This window comes from Heliangelus exortis, chromosome 3 (genome assembly GCF_036169615.1).
Source record: "Heliangelus exortis chromosome 3, bHelExo1.hap1, whole genome shotgun sequence".
NCBI lineage: Eukaryota > Metazoa > Chordata > Aves > Apodiformes > Trochilidae > Heliangelus > Heliangelus exortis.
Genome location: NC_092424.1, coordinates 81,668,144 through 81,684,630, shown reverse-complemented (window position 1 = coordinate 81,684,630; position 16,487 = coordinate 81,668,144).

Genomic DNA, 16,487 nt, shown 5'->3' with positions numbered 1-16,487 from the left:
GAACGAATTAGGAAAGCCTGCAAAAGCAGCCAGGCTCTGCTAGGGTCCATGATCTAAGAAACAACACAGGGAAAGAGAATACACATTGTTTACCCACCAATGTGGCTTTTGTCAAAGAGATTTGTCTAGCAGACTCACATCTCCCAAGAAAAGAGGTGGCAAACTTTGGCAGCTGTGCTGGAAGTTTACATAAGCAACTGTCTCCATCAGGCAAGTGCTTATCTGGTTAATCTCACCCACCTGGAAATCAATTCCATATTGGAGGGAAGGACTGTGGACTTTAGTCCCAAGTGTCCTAGACATACCCTTCAGTCTGCTCAGGTCACTGCAGCTGATGTCACAATGTCCTGCACGTCCAAGGCATTTCAAACCTATGGCAGATGCACTGATGGTGTGCAAAGGAGAAGTCAACTCCATCTCACTGAAGTCCTCTGTACTACTGCCACAGCCCATTGGGGTATATCACACCTTGAATGTTTCCAAGGATGAGACATCTACCAACACTCTGGGCAACCCGTTCCAGTGTTTCACCCCCCTTATTGTTTAAATTTTCTTCTTAGTATCTAGTCTAAATTTACCCTCTTTCAGCTTAAAACCATTATACTTTGTCCTACTGCTACAGGCCCTCCTTAAAAGTCTGTCCCCATCTTTCTTTTAGTCCTCAATTAAGTACTGAAAGGCTGCAATAAAGCACCCGTGAGTCTTCTTTTCTTCAGGCTGAACAACCACAACTATCTCAGCACTTCCTCAAAGGAGAGATGTTCCATTCCTTTAATTATTCTGTGGTCCTCCTCTGGACTCACTCCAAGAGGTCCATGTCTTTTAATTGCTGAGGAATCCAGAGCTGGACACGGTACTTCAGGTGGGGTCTCACCAAGACAAACTTAAGGGCAGAATCACCTCCCTTGACATATTGGTGCCTCTGTGTCTGTCCAGCTCATTACCACCAGGGTGTGGGTGTCTGACATCAATGCATTTCATGCAAACTTCCACCACATGGGCTGCCTGCACCAGGTTTCATCCATGTCTTTGGTTGTCAGCCAGGTTATTATAAATCGTATCCACCAGCTGGTTTCCTCAGATGATGTCAGCCAGGGAACCCCCATTGAAGGCTCACAGCTTGCAAGTTGAATCCTTCAGCAAAACAAGTAACTTATCTGTGTCCCTTCCCTCAGTGAGGGTCCATTCTCTTCAGAAATGTGCAGGCTCTTCCTTGAAGGGGATACCTGTCCTTCACACTTGACAGGAGCCACTGCCAAAGGCCGAGGGTTCCTGCCTTTTTTCTAATCCCTTTGTCAATGGCCTTATCCTTAGTGAGGGATCCTTACTCTGTCTCCTGACTAGTGGCTCCTGTATTCCAGCGTTGGAGAAACCAGCTGAGAATTTGCTCACATGGTTGTCAGGTAAAATCTTTTCATATATCTGACAGTTCAAGGAAGGATGGGGATCAATTGATTTCTCATTTATGATTTCAGTCTTTTCCTCCTGTTCTACTGGAGATTGTTCTGTGTGAAGGTGATAGGAATCTGAAATACCCCAATGGGCTGTGGGTGTGGTAGAGGACTGCAATGAGATGAGGGTGACTTACTGTGTCAGTAAGTTTTTAGATGCCAAGCAGAAAAGGAAGCCAGAAGTGGAAGGTCAACAGCATTTTAATCTTGAGGAGGAGAGAGCTGTGGGAACAGAATAAGAAGAGCACACAAGGCAGTGGAGAAAAAACCACAAATGTTTGCATCCATCCACTTTTTTTCATTGGGCAGGGCTGATGCATCTGAGTTGTGGTGCATCCAAGGTATCCAGCTTCGATCATGGGTTTTCCCTGAGCTGTGAGAAGGAGCTAGGGGTGTTCAGCACCAAGGAACATCTGCTATTTCCCAGTCTGTTTTGCCAAATCCCCTTTGTCTTCCAAAAGGGCCAAGCCGTTTTTTTTTGTGGGGGGGTTGCCACCCAAGTTGTGATTAAGGGTTTTGGTCTTAAGTCTGACAGAACCGGCTACTCATGCAATTTCACCTCAACATACTGGAGAAGAAAGCAGGCTGAGAAAGGATTTCTTTTTCTGCCAAGACAATATAAAATTTAAGTGCATAATGGGATGTTTTCAAAACTCACTGCAGTCAGTTCATAGGTCTTCCATCAAGGTAAGCAAGTTAGAATCCAGCAGAGAAGGCATCAGAAGGAGGTGCCTTATGACAGAGCCAGAAATTTCAGTTCCCACTGGTAGAAAAGCTTCTGAAAAAAAAAAAAAAATAAACAAATAAATAAATAAATAAAAAATGTGTGTATTTCCAGAGATGAGATCACAACAATACACTCTTCCCACCTCAATTCTTGCACTCAACAGGCTTCCTAAGAGCTCACCTGAAAAAGCAGTTTCTGCAAAACCTCTAGAAAGGTATGTGTGCTATTTCTATTTCTTTTTCATTAGACTGTTCAACACATTCACAGTTCCCTGAGGTGGCTAGCATGGGGATGTACTTCCTTGATCTCCTAGGGACAAGTTAGATAGGATTGGCATTATTTGGACTTCCAGGCTGACAGCCACAGCCATCAGTGAGGACTCTGCTTCAGAGAGGTGAATTGCTGGCTTGGATCCATGCCAAGCTGCATAATGAAACAGCAAATCACCTGCATGGCCTCTCCAGATGTTTTTTATTAACAGAAAGAGTTTCTCTTCTACACCTTTTTCCAACACATTGATGACTTTTCTGTGAGCATGTAACCAGATCCCTATGAAATGATTGGTAATAACAGCTTGGAGTAAATGGGGGAAAAACAACTTTTATTCTCTTGCATAAAATGTCAAAACCTGGACTAGACTGGCTGAACATCCAGTAATTCTTTCCATCCAATCTCTGGATTTGCCAACCATTCTAGGATGTCTTTTTTTAAAAATGGAAGATGACTTGCAAAATTGTCTAACTTGTGTAAGGACAGTTTCCAATAGGAGGAGAGACTTTATTTTGGAGCTTTAGACTATCCATTTTTAAATGGATATTACATTTAGGGGTTATTTTTCATTCCAAAACAGTCAACAGTGCTATATATCACAGCAAAAGGTCTCTAAAATGTATCTTCTTCATTTGTTTAAATGAGACATTATCATAGTCTTAGCATTTAAGATAATCCTCTTGGAGTCCATGAGATCTTGTCCAAGTTGCTGACCATGTAAAATTCCAAACTAAAAAGTGGCCAGCAACAGCACAGATTAATAAACAAAATATGACTGGCCATCTCCATGGGCAAAATAAAGTGCCCATGTGAGTCTTTTTCTTATACAGGTAAAATCAAGGGGGAAAAAATTGCTATTCTTGCATGATTTTCATGGTAAATGACTCTTTAGCAATGAAACACCAAGGTAGAAAAATAAGTGATATAAAATCTTCAAAGACTTACCAAAATCTCTCTGATAAGGATTATTTTTTAATAGATATATTTGTGTGTGTGTGGTAATCATAATGAAATTAGGTAATTATACATGATAAATTAGATATTTAATATAGCAGCTAGAGATGTGGTGACAACATTTCTCTGCTCTGTATCACCACTCAGTAAAGCTTCAGGAAAAAAAAAAAAAAAAAGCAAGCAAGCATATGGAGAGTCTTTGGTATGTGTGCTTAGCAAATTTGAAGCTTGAACAATTAGAGATATGGCCAATGAGAACAAAAGATGCTTTCTATATATACATGCTACACATACGTGCTGCATTGAATGAGCAAAAAATATTTGCCATCTGGAGAAGTCATGCATTTGTGTGCTGAAACAGCCATAAAATAGGAAATCTGACATTGTTTTTCCTACCTTTGGCACTGGAATTTGTCAGTGTGTCTATTGGGAATCCATTTTAGTGTCAAGAAGACACCTGACCTTCAAAGCCTTCTATTTCTTAAAGTTACTGCCTCTCAGATGAAAGAAGAGCACACCTGAGCGTATCTGCTCTGCTAAATGCAACCACCAAACAGCCCAGCTTGAACCCAGAGGAAAACCTTCACTCCTCCTAAGCGGTCACCAAACTGTCAGACTAGTTCCTCCAGTTAAACCAAGCCTGTTCTTCCACCTCACTCTGCCCATCACCTTTTAATACTTACAAGGATCATGTCAGCACTGAAATCCATCAGCCATCAGCACACCATATATCTTACTCAGCAGCACCTCTGGACTAGGTCCTGCACTGCTTAGCTCAGGAGGTGACAACTCGTTCAGCTCACCTGGGCCGCAACTGGTTTGGCAGAGGTGCAGTTTCTGTGGTGGCAATTTACACCCTCCCGTCTCACCCTCTTGAGGGACTGGATCTCTGCATCAAGCATTTTAGGAAATGAAATTCTTTAGGCCTGAGACTCCTGCTTCATGGTGGGCTGCACCAATCAGCCTCTGAAGCCTGACAGACTTAAGGTTTGGGGGAGTCAAGTCCGCACCAGATGAGCAGCCTGGCAAGGGGGAGGAAGCAGCACTTCTTTGGAAGCCTAATCAGAGGCTGCAAGCAAGGACAAAATGCAAGGCTGAGTTACTGCTGTGGGACAAGCAGAGCTGTGGAGAAAGAGAAAATCCCATGACAGAAGCAAGAAAAAGCCCAAAAAGTTAGGAATCTTGTGCTTTTAGATTCACCGGAGAAGGAAGATTTTAATACAAAATAAAGGTGTTTCTTCTTGTGAGATTACTCCTTGTGTTTTTTTAACAAATTTTGTCTATAACAGGAACATTAGTACATATACAGCATATCATATAGGCCATGATTTTCCTTTATCCTCTGCTTCCTCAGATACAGTTTTGAGCTTTAGGATAAAAATTCAGCCCTAGGAATGTAGCTGCTTTATCCCATTCTTCTCAAGGAAACTACGTGGTTGCTTCAACCAAACTATTTTTTGTCAGAAGGCAGATTTACAAATTAAAGTTTTACCTCAAATGACCTTAGACTTAAGATGTAACCTACTCCCCCCTGTCCTACAGCAGCTTCCTATATAAGTAAACAAACCAGGATCCAGGTGTTGACACCTATGGAGAATAATTTCAGAGCATTACAAGATGCTGCTTTATGCATAAAGACATCTGACCTTAGTACTTGAAATGATGTTACATTTCTAAGTTTTAGTATATTGCAACTTTTCCATAGGAAAGGTGATATTTCAATTGGCAATTTCCAGTTGCAAATAAAATACTACAGCTGGAAAAATATACATACTGGAATTCACAAAATTCCCATGAAAACAAGGGAGGAAGTCTTCTCCTAGTTTCAAGCTGTATGTGGAAAAGACATTAGATACTGTCATAATCTGAATTGAAGCCCGATATCTTTACCCTGTGATTAATGTGGAAAAATGGTGACTTAACTAGTAAAAATAATATCTATACAAGCAGTCTTAAGCTTTTAGTTCACTTTCTCAGAATGTGGAACTTTAGGTACTGTAGCAGAGCACATCACTGGAAAAATCAGCCTAGAAATGCTTCTGTTTAAAGAGACTATCCCAGGGAAATATAAAATCTGCTTACTTTTTTGGTTTTCTTTCTTTCTTCATAGCAGGATTTTAAGGTCATCAAGATAACAAGGAGAGAGATATAACATAGAATCCTTTATCATGATTATTTAGCTAAAACCTAGAAAAAGATCCAGATTTTGAGACTGCAAATCTAATCCTAACCTTGTCACATCCATCCACAAGGCAGGTGATGGTTAGCATCTCACCAAATAAATGTCCAGGAGAAAGTCCACTTAATCACATACTTCTTTGATTTTACTCCCCAACAATCTCAGAAGAAATGCCAGACTTTCTGACCTTCAGGCAAGGGAGTATAAATTTTATACTTCAGGAACATTGTGAGTAAAAGCTGGAGTCTAACCAGTAATCCTGCTTATTAACAACCAGTCAAAACCAGTTGACTTCACTAGCTTTTTGGGTCACGTGTTTAGATACTGTGGATTCTGTAAACTTGTGTTTAGCAAGAGCAGTGAAATTTGACTCATTCTACTCTGAGGGCTAAGAGAGCACAAAACTATCGGGGCAACTAAAAAGAAACAATTGTGCACCAAACACGCTGAGATCTGAAAGGCAGATCCTTTTTTTTTTTTTTTTTCCCCTCACAAAATAAACTGGGCATCTTGGAGAGGCTGAAATTAGCAGAAGCCTGCAAGTAATCGTGCCCTGGAATGATGGACACACAGCACTGATCAGAGGAAGCAGAGGAAGCTGAGGGCAATGCACTGTTATCACAACTGGTTTTAATTACTTCAATTACATAAAAAACCAAATAAATCCAGGTCCCATTGGAGCCAATGGTAAATTATTGGGCTTGGCCCTACAGATCTACTTTTCTACTTTAGAGAGACCTTATAGCAGATCTGAAGGGGGCCTACAAGAAAGCTAGGAAGGGACTTTTTACAAAGACATGTAATGATAGGATGAAGGGTAATGGTTTTTAACTAGAGAGAAGGTAGATTTAAATTACGTATTACTGTGAGAGTGGTGAGTCATTGGAGCAGGTTGCTTAGGGAAGTCGTGGATGCCTGATTCCTGAAAGACTTTAGGGTTGGATTGGGCTTTGAGCAACTTGGTCTAGTGGGAGATCCCTGCCCATTGCATGGGGGGTCAGAACTAGATAATCTTTAAGGTCCCTTCAAAGCCAAACCATTCTATGATTTTGTGTTTCTATGATTCTCACTTTTCAGAAAATGAAGATCCCTTTTTTGCAATTTTCTAATTTCTCATCAACATGCTATTGTTACTTGTTTTTCTAGGCAATTTTAGAACCATGTATGATTCCAGAATCAAATATTGGCCTCAGTGCAATTTTCTGTTTTGTGCTTTTTTCCTGTCATTTTCTGACCTCTTGCATTTACAGCTCTTAGTGGTGCTGCATTTGTATTTCACTCTTTCCTACGTAATGCTACGTCCACTGCCAGAATCAGTTTACCAGTACAACCCCAGGATTGTATCAGACTCTCCAGTATACCCATCTGGCTAAAGGAAATTGTCAGCTCAGTTTTAAGTGTGAAGAAAGAGTTTGCTGGATAGTATATGCAATTCCAGATGTGACAAATTCTGGCACTCAGACTCCCCAACAAAATGTACAGTAAAGTGTTCACAGATTTTGCCAAGTAATGAACTTGAAAAGGCACGGGGGATTTAAACCATTCTTTATTGGTAGAAACTTCAGACAAGTGGGCAACCCCCAAGGGTTTTTTGTGAGGGTTTTGGGTGTCTCATAACCTATTGAGTTTTGCATTTGTACTGCCCTGAGCAAACTTCTGTGGTTCCCATTACAATTTATGTATAACCCGCACTGTTTGCAGCCAAGGCCCAAAGATGAGAACAAATCTCTGTGGAGTAAAAAGTGGCAAAAGGGTAACCTGACTCCAGAGACTAACAGGAGGAGAGTGACTGGGAACAGGGCTGCTTCAGGTAACATCTGAATCATCTAAACCAGACCAAATGCAAGCCTACACTGGAAGCCAGGCTCTGTCAAGCCTCTTAGAAACAAACAACAAGACTACGGATGCCACATGCTCAGTACAGGCTCTCAAATTTAGACTCATATTAATAAACCCTCCCTATTCCTTCATCCTTCCTCTACTAAAGCCAGGGTCATCTGCACGGAGTGCCCAGATCTTAAAAAGAGCTTTTTATGGGAGTGAGATGTCCTCCCAATAGTTCTCACATGTTAGTTCTACTCTGCAGGTGACAGGACCCTGCATCCCTATTGTTTTTAATAGGTAGCTGGTTATTAGTTCTTGGAGCCAAAGGCTGTGAGGGGAATGACAGATCAAATGTATATTGAGCACATCAGAAGTGAATTAATTCTTCTCTAATAAATGAGTTTTCAAACTCTGTACAAGCATCTGAGGCAGCAAACTACATCCACTGTGACCAGAGCTGTGAATGGGCTGCCCAGGGAGGTGGTGGATTCTCGGCCCCTGGACATTTTTAAAAAGAGGCTGATGTGGCACTCAGTGCCATGGTCTGGTAACCACAGTGGTAGTGGATTAAGGGTTGGACTTGATGATCTCAGAGGTCCTTTCCAACCTGGCTGATTCTGTGATTCTGAGCTTCCAGCATAGGCTAAAATGCAACATGAAATGCATGTCTCAGATAAGTTTCTGCAGCACCTGATAAACTTCACCCAACCTGAATTTGTTCTTTGCATGCCCCTAATAATTTTTCTTTCCTCACAGATTTTTTTCAGCAACAGACAACCTGAAACACAGAATAACAGTGCAACACACCAAACACTTCATATGCTGTTTGGTACAGCTGTGGCCCCCAAAAAAAAATGGGAGAGAAGAAGAGAAACATTTAGGTCTACCAAAGCCATTAGGAGTCATTATGAGGGACATGGCAACAGAGCTGGAAGACAAAGGCTTTTTATTGAGCTGTGCCAGGCAGCATGAAGTTGACCAAAAGTGGCTAAAAATTAATTTCAAGGCATTAAAAACAAAAGAGAGTGGAAGTGGGAGAGAAAAGAAGGCGTGGGAACTTAGCTCACTGGTTTTGGGGAGCTAATGGTCAGGATTAGACTGAGAATGTAGCTGGCAATCTAGTGTTTTAAGGAGTCCCACAGTACAATGTATAAGAAGCCATATAGGGCATACAGGAAAACAGTTTCAATAGCAGGATATGGTGCAGGAAGCAAATCCCCCAAATCTGTCTCCAGTAACTGTACACATGAAGCAAACCCACAGGACTGAACTCTGATATGCCAATTCTCACACACTGCCTGAGTTCAAAAAAGAACAAAAACCCAGACAAGGAATGAGCCAATTTGATGTTATCAGCCCAAGTCTCATCCCTGCAGCCTTCTCCAGCCCCGACCTCACTTGCTCAATCCTCTGCTTCTGGATTTTATATCACTTCTCTCTCTTCTCTTGGGCAAGAATCAGCCCAAGGCAGTAGGTGCTGCAACACCACACACGTGCATGTTCCCCCTCCTTGCAGCCAGATGCTCATGATGGAGCCATGACAAGCAGATAGTTACACACCAAAAGGCACAAGGTAGAGGCATCAGGAGACACAAACACAGTAATAATGGCTGATGTCACTTCCCCCACCATTTCGCTCTCAGTGCCTTAAGCAAAATGCCTGCACCTCAAAACAGCCTTGTCTGGTTTCAATGGAGAGCCACCTCAAAGGCTCAGAAGCACTGGAATTTCATGGGACAAACACATCTGCTGGCTTGAAGAAGCAGTAGTTCTGCAGACCCTTGCTCTATACATCTCCTTGTGCACAGGTTTTTAACAGAAGTCTTTCCACTCTTAACCCTCTGGCCAGATTCTGACGAGATATACTAAGATATACTTGCCTGTATCCATTCTCAACACACCTTGTTTCCTGATAGCTCAATATATGAAACACTAACTTTGCAATATGAAGGGTCTCCTGCCTGGTCATGGCAAGGAGGTGTGGGAATATATGAAACACTAACTTTGCAATATGAAGGGTCTCCTGCCTGGTCATGGCAAGGAGGTGTGGGACATTTGCTCACAGCTGCCCCACCAGCCAGAGAAGGCAGAGAACTCCAGGGATGGAGGAGCTAACACACACCAACTTCCTCCCACCCCACTTTAAGGGTTTCCTATGAGAAAATATGTTAGATATTTGTTTGCTCTGGCTGTGGACACAAAATAAGGAAGAGCTTAAGAACAGCTGATCCTGCCTTTGGGCAAGGGGACAATGCAGAATAGTCTGGCCAGCTCTTCCCAACCCAGTTTCTCTAAGGGGATTAGAGGGACTCACAGTTTTAGAGTTCCTCACTAATAGCACCAACTAACACCCCCCAACCCTACATAAATGGCTTAGATAAAGGCCCTTTGCCACTTCACTTCCTCCCCATCCCACCACACCAGCATGTTTGGATATTCCTGATAACATATTGGGCCCCCCAGGAGAAGCTGAGTGACCCAGTGGCTGTGCCAGGTACTTGCAGGGCTTGGCATGGTTTCTGCTCCCTGTCCAAACCACGTGTCTCAACAGCAGGGAAAATCCTGATCCACAGCAGGTCCACATCATCATGCAGGAGGGGGCCAAAGCCTTGAGTATGTCCCTGGAAATGCTTCCATAGACACAAGGATTTCTTGCTAGGAAGCTGAAAATCTCCAAGCAGTCTTTGTGACAGCGGGGATCTGACAGTAAACATCCTTTTGCAGATTATTGCCAAAAATCAGATGCCTGAAAAGCAAGCTGGGAAGTGTCCACTGAGGGAAAAAATACCCCTGCCTTTCACAAAATGTTAATAAATGTCAGAGAAAAAATCTGAAGACATAATAATAGCTGTGAGGATTAACTTTCTTTTTTGGTAACAGTACCAGATTCTTTCAGGAGATTAATTTATCCCATTTGTGTCTCGGTTTGGTCTTTTCCCTTAAAAATAGATAATCAGGAGTTTGTGAAAGAAAGGGTGCACTGGGAAAAAAAAATCAATTTGACACAGATAATTAAATTGCAGTGTCAAAAAGCTTGGATTTAGCCCAGGAGGAAAAAGGGTATTTCATACAGGCATCCAGCTGCAAAATGGAGGGCTTCTGGAGATTAATGAGGAAATAAATAGGATTAATACATAAGGAGTAAATAGGACGTTTGGGCCATAAGAGATTAACATTCTTGCTTTTCCCTGAGACGTATATATTTTATGATTTTCAAGGTAAATAGAAACTGAGACAAGACCACAGGAACTTACTGAAGTGTTTTCACTCCTAGCTCTCCTGGGACTCTTTCCCTCAGAGATGGAAAAGGCTATATATGCTAATTCAGCAGACAATATGCTCTGCAGTTTTTCGCGATGAGCAGAGGAAGTCCCTACAAACAGCTTCATTGGCACATGCTTCTTTCCTTCAAACATGAGACAACCAATGAAGAGGACTTGGTTTTGCACAGAAGCCACAAAAGTATGACTGAGTAGGCCTTAGCTAAGTTGCATTTTAAATCACATAATTAATAGCAGCAAAGAAAAACTTAGAAGGTATTATATGCACAAAACGCCTTGCATATATACACATATATATGCACATGCTGCTAGAAAAATTTGCTATTTCAAAACCAATTTACGACAGAGCTCCAAAAAATAGACTAGGAAATGTCAAAAGTCTTAATATAATTTTATTATGGAAATCACAGTTTTTTATTTCTACATTGACATCATTTTTAGAAAAAGGCTGAAGCACATTTAAATACTTTTTTCTGTTTCAAATGGAATGTCTCAAATGAAGCTAAGGCAAAATTAATTGTGTAATTAACTTTAGGTCCCCCTGTTTCAGTATCAATTTTCCCCCATCCCTGACTCTCTCTCTTCAAGTGTGTTTAACCTGTTGCTTCCAGTCCAGATCTGCCTTCTCAGGTTTTGTCTCAGAACCAAAAAATGCTTTCCTGACTGAGCTCTCAACTTCCTCACGATGCCCACTCCTGACAGGGGCCAGCCCTAACCAGAGGTTACCCCCAAGAATGTCCAAGACCCTTGGCTCTGCAGCATGGCGTGTTTCCTTGAATACAAGGGGATGTTCTGGTTTATTTGAAGTCCCTTGCTGGGTGCCAAGGTGGGAGGAGATGTATTTGAATTGCTCTGGTCACTCATTCCAAAATCAGGTCATCCTGAAAGCACCAAGGTCAGCATGGGCAGCTGCTAGGGAGCAGAGTGAGCTGAGCATGATGAAGGAGTGCAGTTTCTGGTATGTTCAGGATAAGAAAAGAGTGTGGGCAGACCTACCTGAAAACTCTGGAAACCTTACGTCCCATCATAAGCAGTGTATGATATTTCATATTTTGTATTCCCACAAAGTAACACCCAGTTTATTCCTACATCTCCACCAACATTCAGCTTTCATAAGCAGAAAGTCAGCATAATACAGCTCTATAGTAAAAAGACTGTACAGGTCACTTGTCACAGGTGGGCAGACATGGAGCTGCAGCCTGTGCAGGCTGAGGGAGAGGGTGAGATGTGTATCTGCAGCCATGGAGGAGCCCGTGTCAGAGGAGGTGACTGTTCCCGCAGCAGCCGTGACTCTGTGTGCAGCCCAGGCTGGAGCAGCCTGTGCCTGAGGGACTGCACCTCCTGGGAGGGACTCATGTCCCAGGGGTTCCCGAAGGACTCTGCCGTGAGAGAGAGGGACCCCGCGTTGGAGCGGGGGAAGAAAGAATGTGAGGAGTCCTCCCCCTGAGGAGGAAGGAGCGGCAGAAACATCGTGTGGGGAACTGACCCTAAACCCCCCCTGCCCCTCCCTGTACCCTGAGGGGGAGGCAGCAGGGAAGGGATTTGGGACTGGGGAGAAGGGAGGGTGGGAGGAATGTATTAAAATCTGATTATGTTTTCTCTTTCTCCTGATAGATTAAATCAATTTTTCTTTTTCTTCCCAAGTTGAGTTGTTTGCCCATTAACTTAACCAGGGAGTGAAACCTCCCCTGTCCTTATCTCAATTAATGAGCCTTTGGGTGTATTTCCTCCTCCTTGTCCCATGGAAGGGGTGAGGGGTGAGTGAGCAGAGGCCTGGTTGGTACCTAAACTGAGACACCACTTCTACCCTGATGCTCATCCAGCAGATTAGGTGTGCACCACAGCTACCTAAAGTGAAGGCCAGCTGGGAGGTGACCCTTTGCATGGCCACGCTGATTCCAGGCTCTTCTTGCCAGTGTCCTGCAAGACCTGTAGACAATGATTAGAACTCTGCCCACGAATCTTTGGGATGATCAGAAGGGATCTGTATTATCAATTGCAAGCACCCTTCAGATCCAAAGAGACAGGGCAAAAGGCTTACCCCAGCCCATATGCTTCTTATTCTCAACTGTCCAAAGAAAGCAGAAATCACATCGACCCCATACTTATTAGGAAGAAGCTTGAGTCATGAGCTACCACTGATCTTTGGGAGAGTCAGCTCAGACCAGTATGAGAAGGATATTCTCTGTGGAGTAGACTGGTCAGACCTCTGGTTAGCAAAGCAGTTGCACCCCAAGAAATCAGTGGGACTTTTTTTGAGATCTGCCAATTCTTGCTTTGACTATACCTAGGAAAAAGATTCATCTAAAATTACTGATGCAAAAGAAATATGTCTGAGCCCAACCTTTGCAAATAAGCATGTTTCTGTCTAGTGCACAAACAGAAGGAGCAATATTTGAAATACTTTTCAAAAAAGTATCATTTTGCTCTTTCTTGGCATGTTATTTCAGCTATACCTAACAAATGGATTCATTTAGAAATCCATATGCCTTTCAGTGAGTAAATAAAGTTCTTATTTGCATAAGACCCTATATTTGTTGCCAAGCTTTCAGATAAAATGTCCGCCAAAGTTTAGCACAACATCAGAGACATGAGTCAAACTTTTGCCAACGCACTATATTATACTTCAGAGGGTGGGTGGGAGGTGGAATTATATATTAAAGAAAGAGCTCATACTAGCCAGCAATTGCTCTGTGAAGAGCTGCATGGAGATCACCCGCAGGCCATTACCTTCCTGGTGGGCAGCCAGGCACCACACGACAGCCTGGCAGAAGGGCAGAAAGGGGAATTCCTGTCCCAGTCCTGCATTTCTTGCCTTTCATGGATTGAAGCCATCTGCAGACTCACCTGATTTCTAGTGGTGGGTTACAGTTGAACTAAAAGCCCTGAAAACAGAGAATGAGGGTGGAAACTCCAACCACTTCATGACCACAGTACACGGCTCTTGCAGTCACAGCCGTGCTCTCAGGCTTACAGCTGAGTTTCAAATTATTCTAGTGAATTACAGAGAGGGCTGTTGATAGTCTCCACTCCCCGGGACCTCATTATATACACTGGTTTGCCACCATTAAACCCTCTTCCTAACGACTTTTGTCTATAAATTGCTTAGCATATCAAGATTTTTGTGAACACTGCAATTTGATATATTCAGGAGGCAATACACATTCACTGAGACCATGTGTCCCAGGATGTTATGTCCTGCTGCCAATTTAGGGCTGGGACGTTGTGGATTTATGAAAGCAAGTATTTTGGGGAGGTGGATTCACCAGCCAGCTGGTGGAGGTAGTCCTGCGGGGCAGAGTTAATCTTTGCTTGTCAAGAAAATTCCTGAGCCTGATAAATTTGTCTGTTAGCTAGCCTAACTTAAAATCAGTGTGCTACCAATTTCAGAGAATTAAAAAGCAGTAAACCACTTTAGGACACCCACACATCTGGGGAAAGCTCAGTTTCAAGGGATACAAAATGCATGTTTTCTCTTCAGCATGTTTTCGACCTGCCCTGCAGTCATTTAATGCTACTGCAGGTGACTCCCTGGTTGTTTCATTGCACCTCCTGAAGTAACTGAGATTCAAGATAGAGGAGAGAGAAATGCACCTGTTTCTGCATTGACTGTAGAGAAAGAAGACTGATTTCAGCTCTCAGTAAAAAAAATGTGTCAGTACAAGCACAGAGATTTAAGAGAGCAACTGAAGGCAAGCTGAGATTTTTTTCTTACAAAAAAAATTTTGGCTTTGAACAAATCTACAGAATTCATAAATGTTTCATGAAAATTGCCTCTTTGATGACACTTTTTTGCAGCTTATATCCCGTTTCTTAGAAAAGCATGATCTTGCTTTCAGCAAATGAGCTGACTTACTGTGAGAGGGCTAAAGGAAAAGAGTAAGCTCATTTAAATTTCCAGTCAGAGAAACACTAAGGGAAAGGACTTGCACAGGGGTGTTTGCACAGTTCCTGGTACAATGGGTCCTAACCTGGTCATGCCCTTTGGTTGCTATTGCAGAGCAAACATACAACAACAAAGAACCAGAAAGAAATGCTAGGGTCAAGCTCAGCTACCCATTGTGTGCTCCCCACATGCCTCCTCGAGCACTGAGGTGGCTGCCACCACTGCATCCAAAGGCTGATTAAAGCCAAAGGAATAAAAAACTCCTGCTGGCATCACTGGCTTTCACTCAGGTGTCTGTCCATAGGAAAGACTCCTACTCAAAGTGTTCAGAGCCCAAAGAAGCAGCTTTTGGCAGTGGAGAATATCTGCTAGGCACCTTTGTGCTGCTTAGAAAGAACACCTTCTGAGCAGTCAAAAAGCACAGTTTAAAGTGTAATTCAATGTGCATTGGTCAGTAACTAACACATATGATAACTATAATGCAAGTAAAGCACCATGTGAGTGGGAGCAAATATAACAGTTGCCCTCAAAACTCCAGAAAACAAATGTATCATGTATGGTATTGAGGCAATACTGTGTGGGCATTCCACAAAACTATGCCAGTAGTTCCTCACCAACATCTGAAGTTCTTTTTTCTCTCTTCTTAGTAGATTACTTTTGGAATGCTGCCTAATATTTTGTCTTCATACAAGTCATAGTAATAGCCTGATTCGAGGCAGATGCTGCATTCCTTATTTTCTTACAAAATAGAGATATTCTTCCTCAGGTCAGGAATGGCAGGTGACAAGCAGTGTCTGTAAGATCCTGGAGAAAAAACTGGGATTGTCTAAGTTTGGGTGAAATTTGTTAAGTTTCAGGTTCTTGGGACTTCTGTGTTTTTTTAAAAACTTCAAAAATGGTGGTATATGTAAAAAACCTGTGGTGGCTGGAAGAAAGCCCATGCTGTTCCCCAAGCATCTAGCACAAATGCCTCTGCACAGACCCACAGGGGTCCATGACTACAGCAAAAATAGGCAAGAATGAGTTTGGCAGACTAGAAAATCCCGCTTTGAACATTTGACATTATTGGTGACAGAAGGTTGGGAAGAAATGAAAAGCACGTCGGAAAGCTCAATCTGAAAATATGTGCAATTCAATTTTACAGTTCCATAAAACATACAAAAGAGCAGTTCACAGCTGGTGAGAAGGAAGACCCAGGCTCTTGGTTTCACTTCCGCCACTGGCTGACATTTATAGGTTTACTTATAAACAGCACTTACATAAATCAGTCAAGATGAAGTTCACATTGCTATTGCAAAGCAGACAACTATCATGCATTCGTTGTTTCCTAAATGACAAAGCCTGAGGTGAGGAACAAGAGATGTATACGCTTTTCCAGTGGGTGCTTAAGCCCAAAGCCAAGTGTCTGGTTTGCAAAGAGTGTGAACAGCCTGCTGCAACCCAAATAAAAGCCTTCAAGCTGAGGAGCAGCTTCTCCACTAGTTTGAATGCTGACATGTTCAGTAAGTACCTCACTGTGCATTTTTTCCCTGATTTAATTGTCATTGCTATCCTGCTAAATTTTAATTAATTGAACTGTTATTCTGCACTTCTTGAGATGTCCAACTTACCATTTGTAAAAGGCTGTATGCATAATAAGAAAAGGATTTTCACCCAGAGGGCTGTTGAGCAGTGGAATAGGCTCCCCAGGCACCAGTCCTGCCTGAGTTCAAGAAGCATTTGGATGACACTCTCAGGCACACGGTGTGATACTGAAGATGCCCTACACAGGGACAGGAGTTGGACTTGATGATCCTGATGGGTCCCTTCCAACTTGGTATATTCCGTGATAATGTCCCCTGCCATGAAGACCTGCTAGTGGAGAACTTCTATTGAACTATTTCTGCAGAGCATTACACAAGACACCCAGGACTCC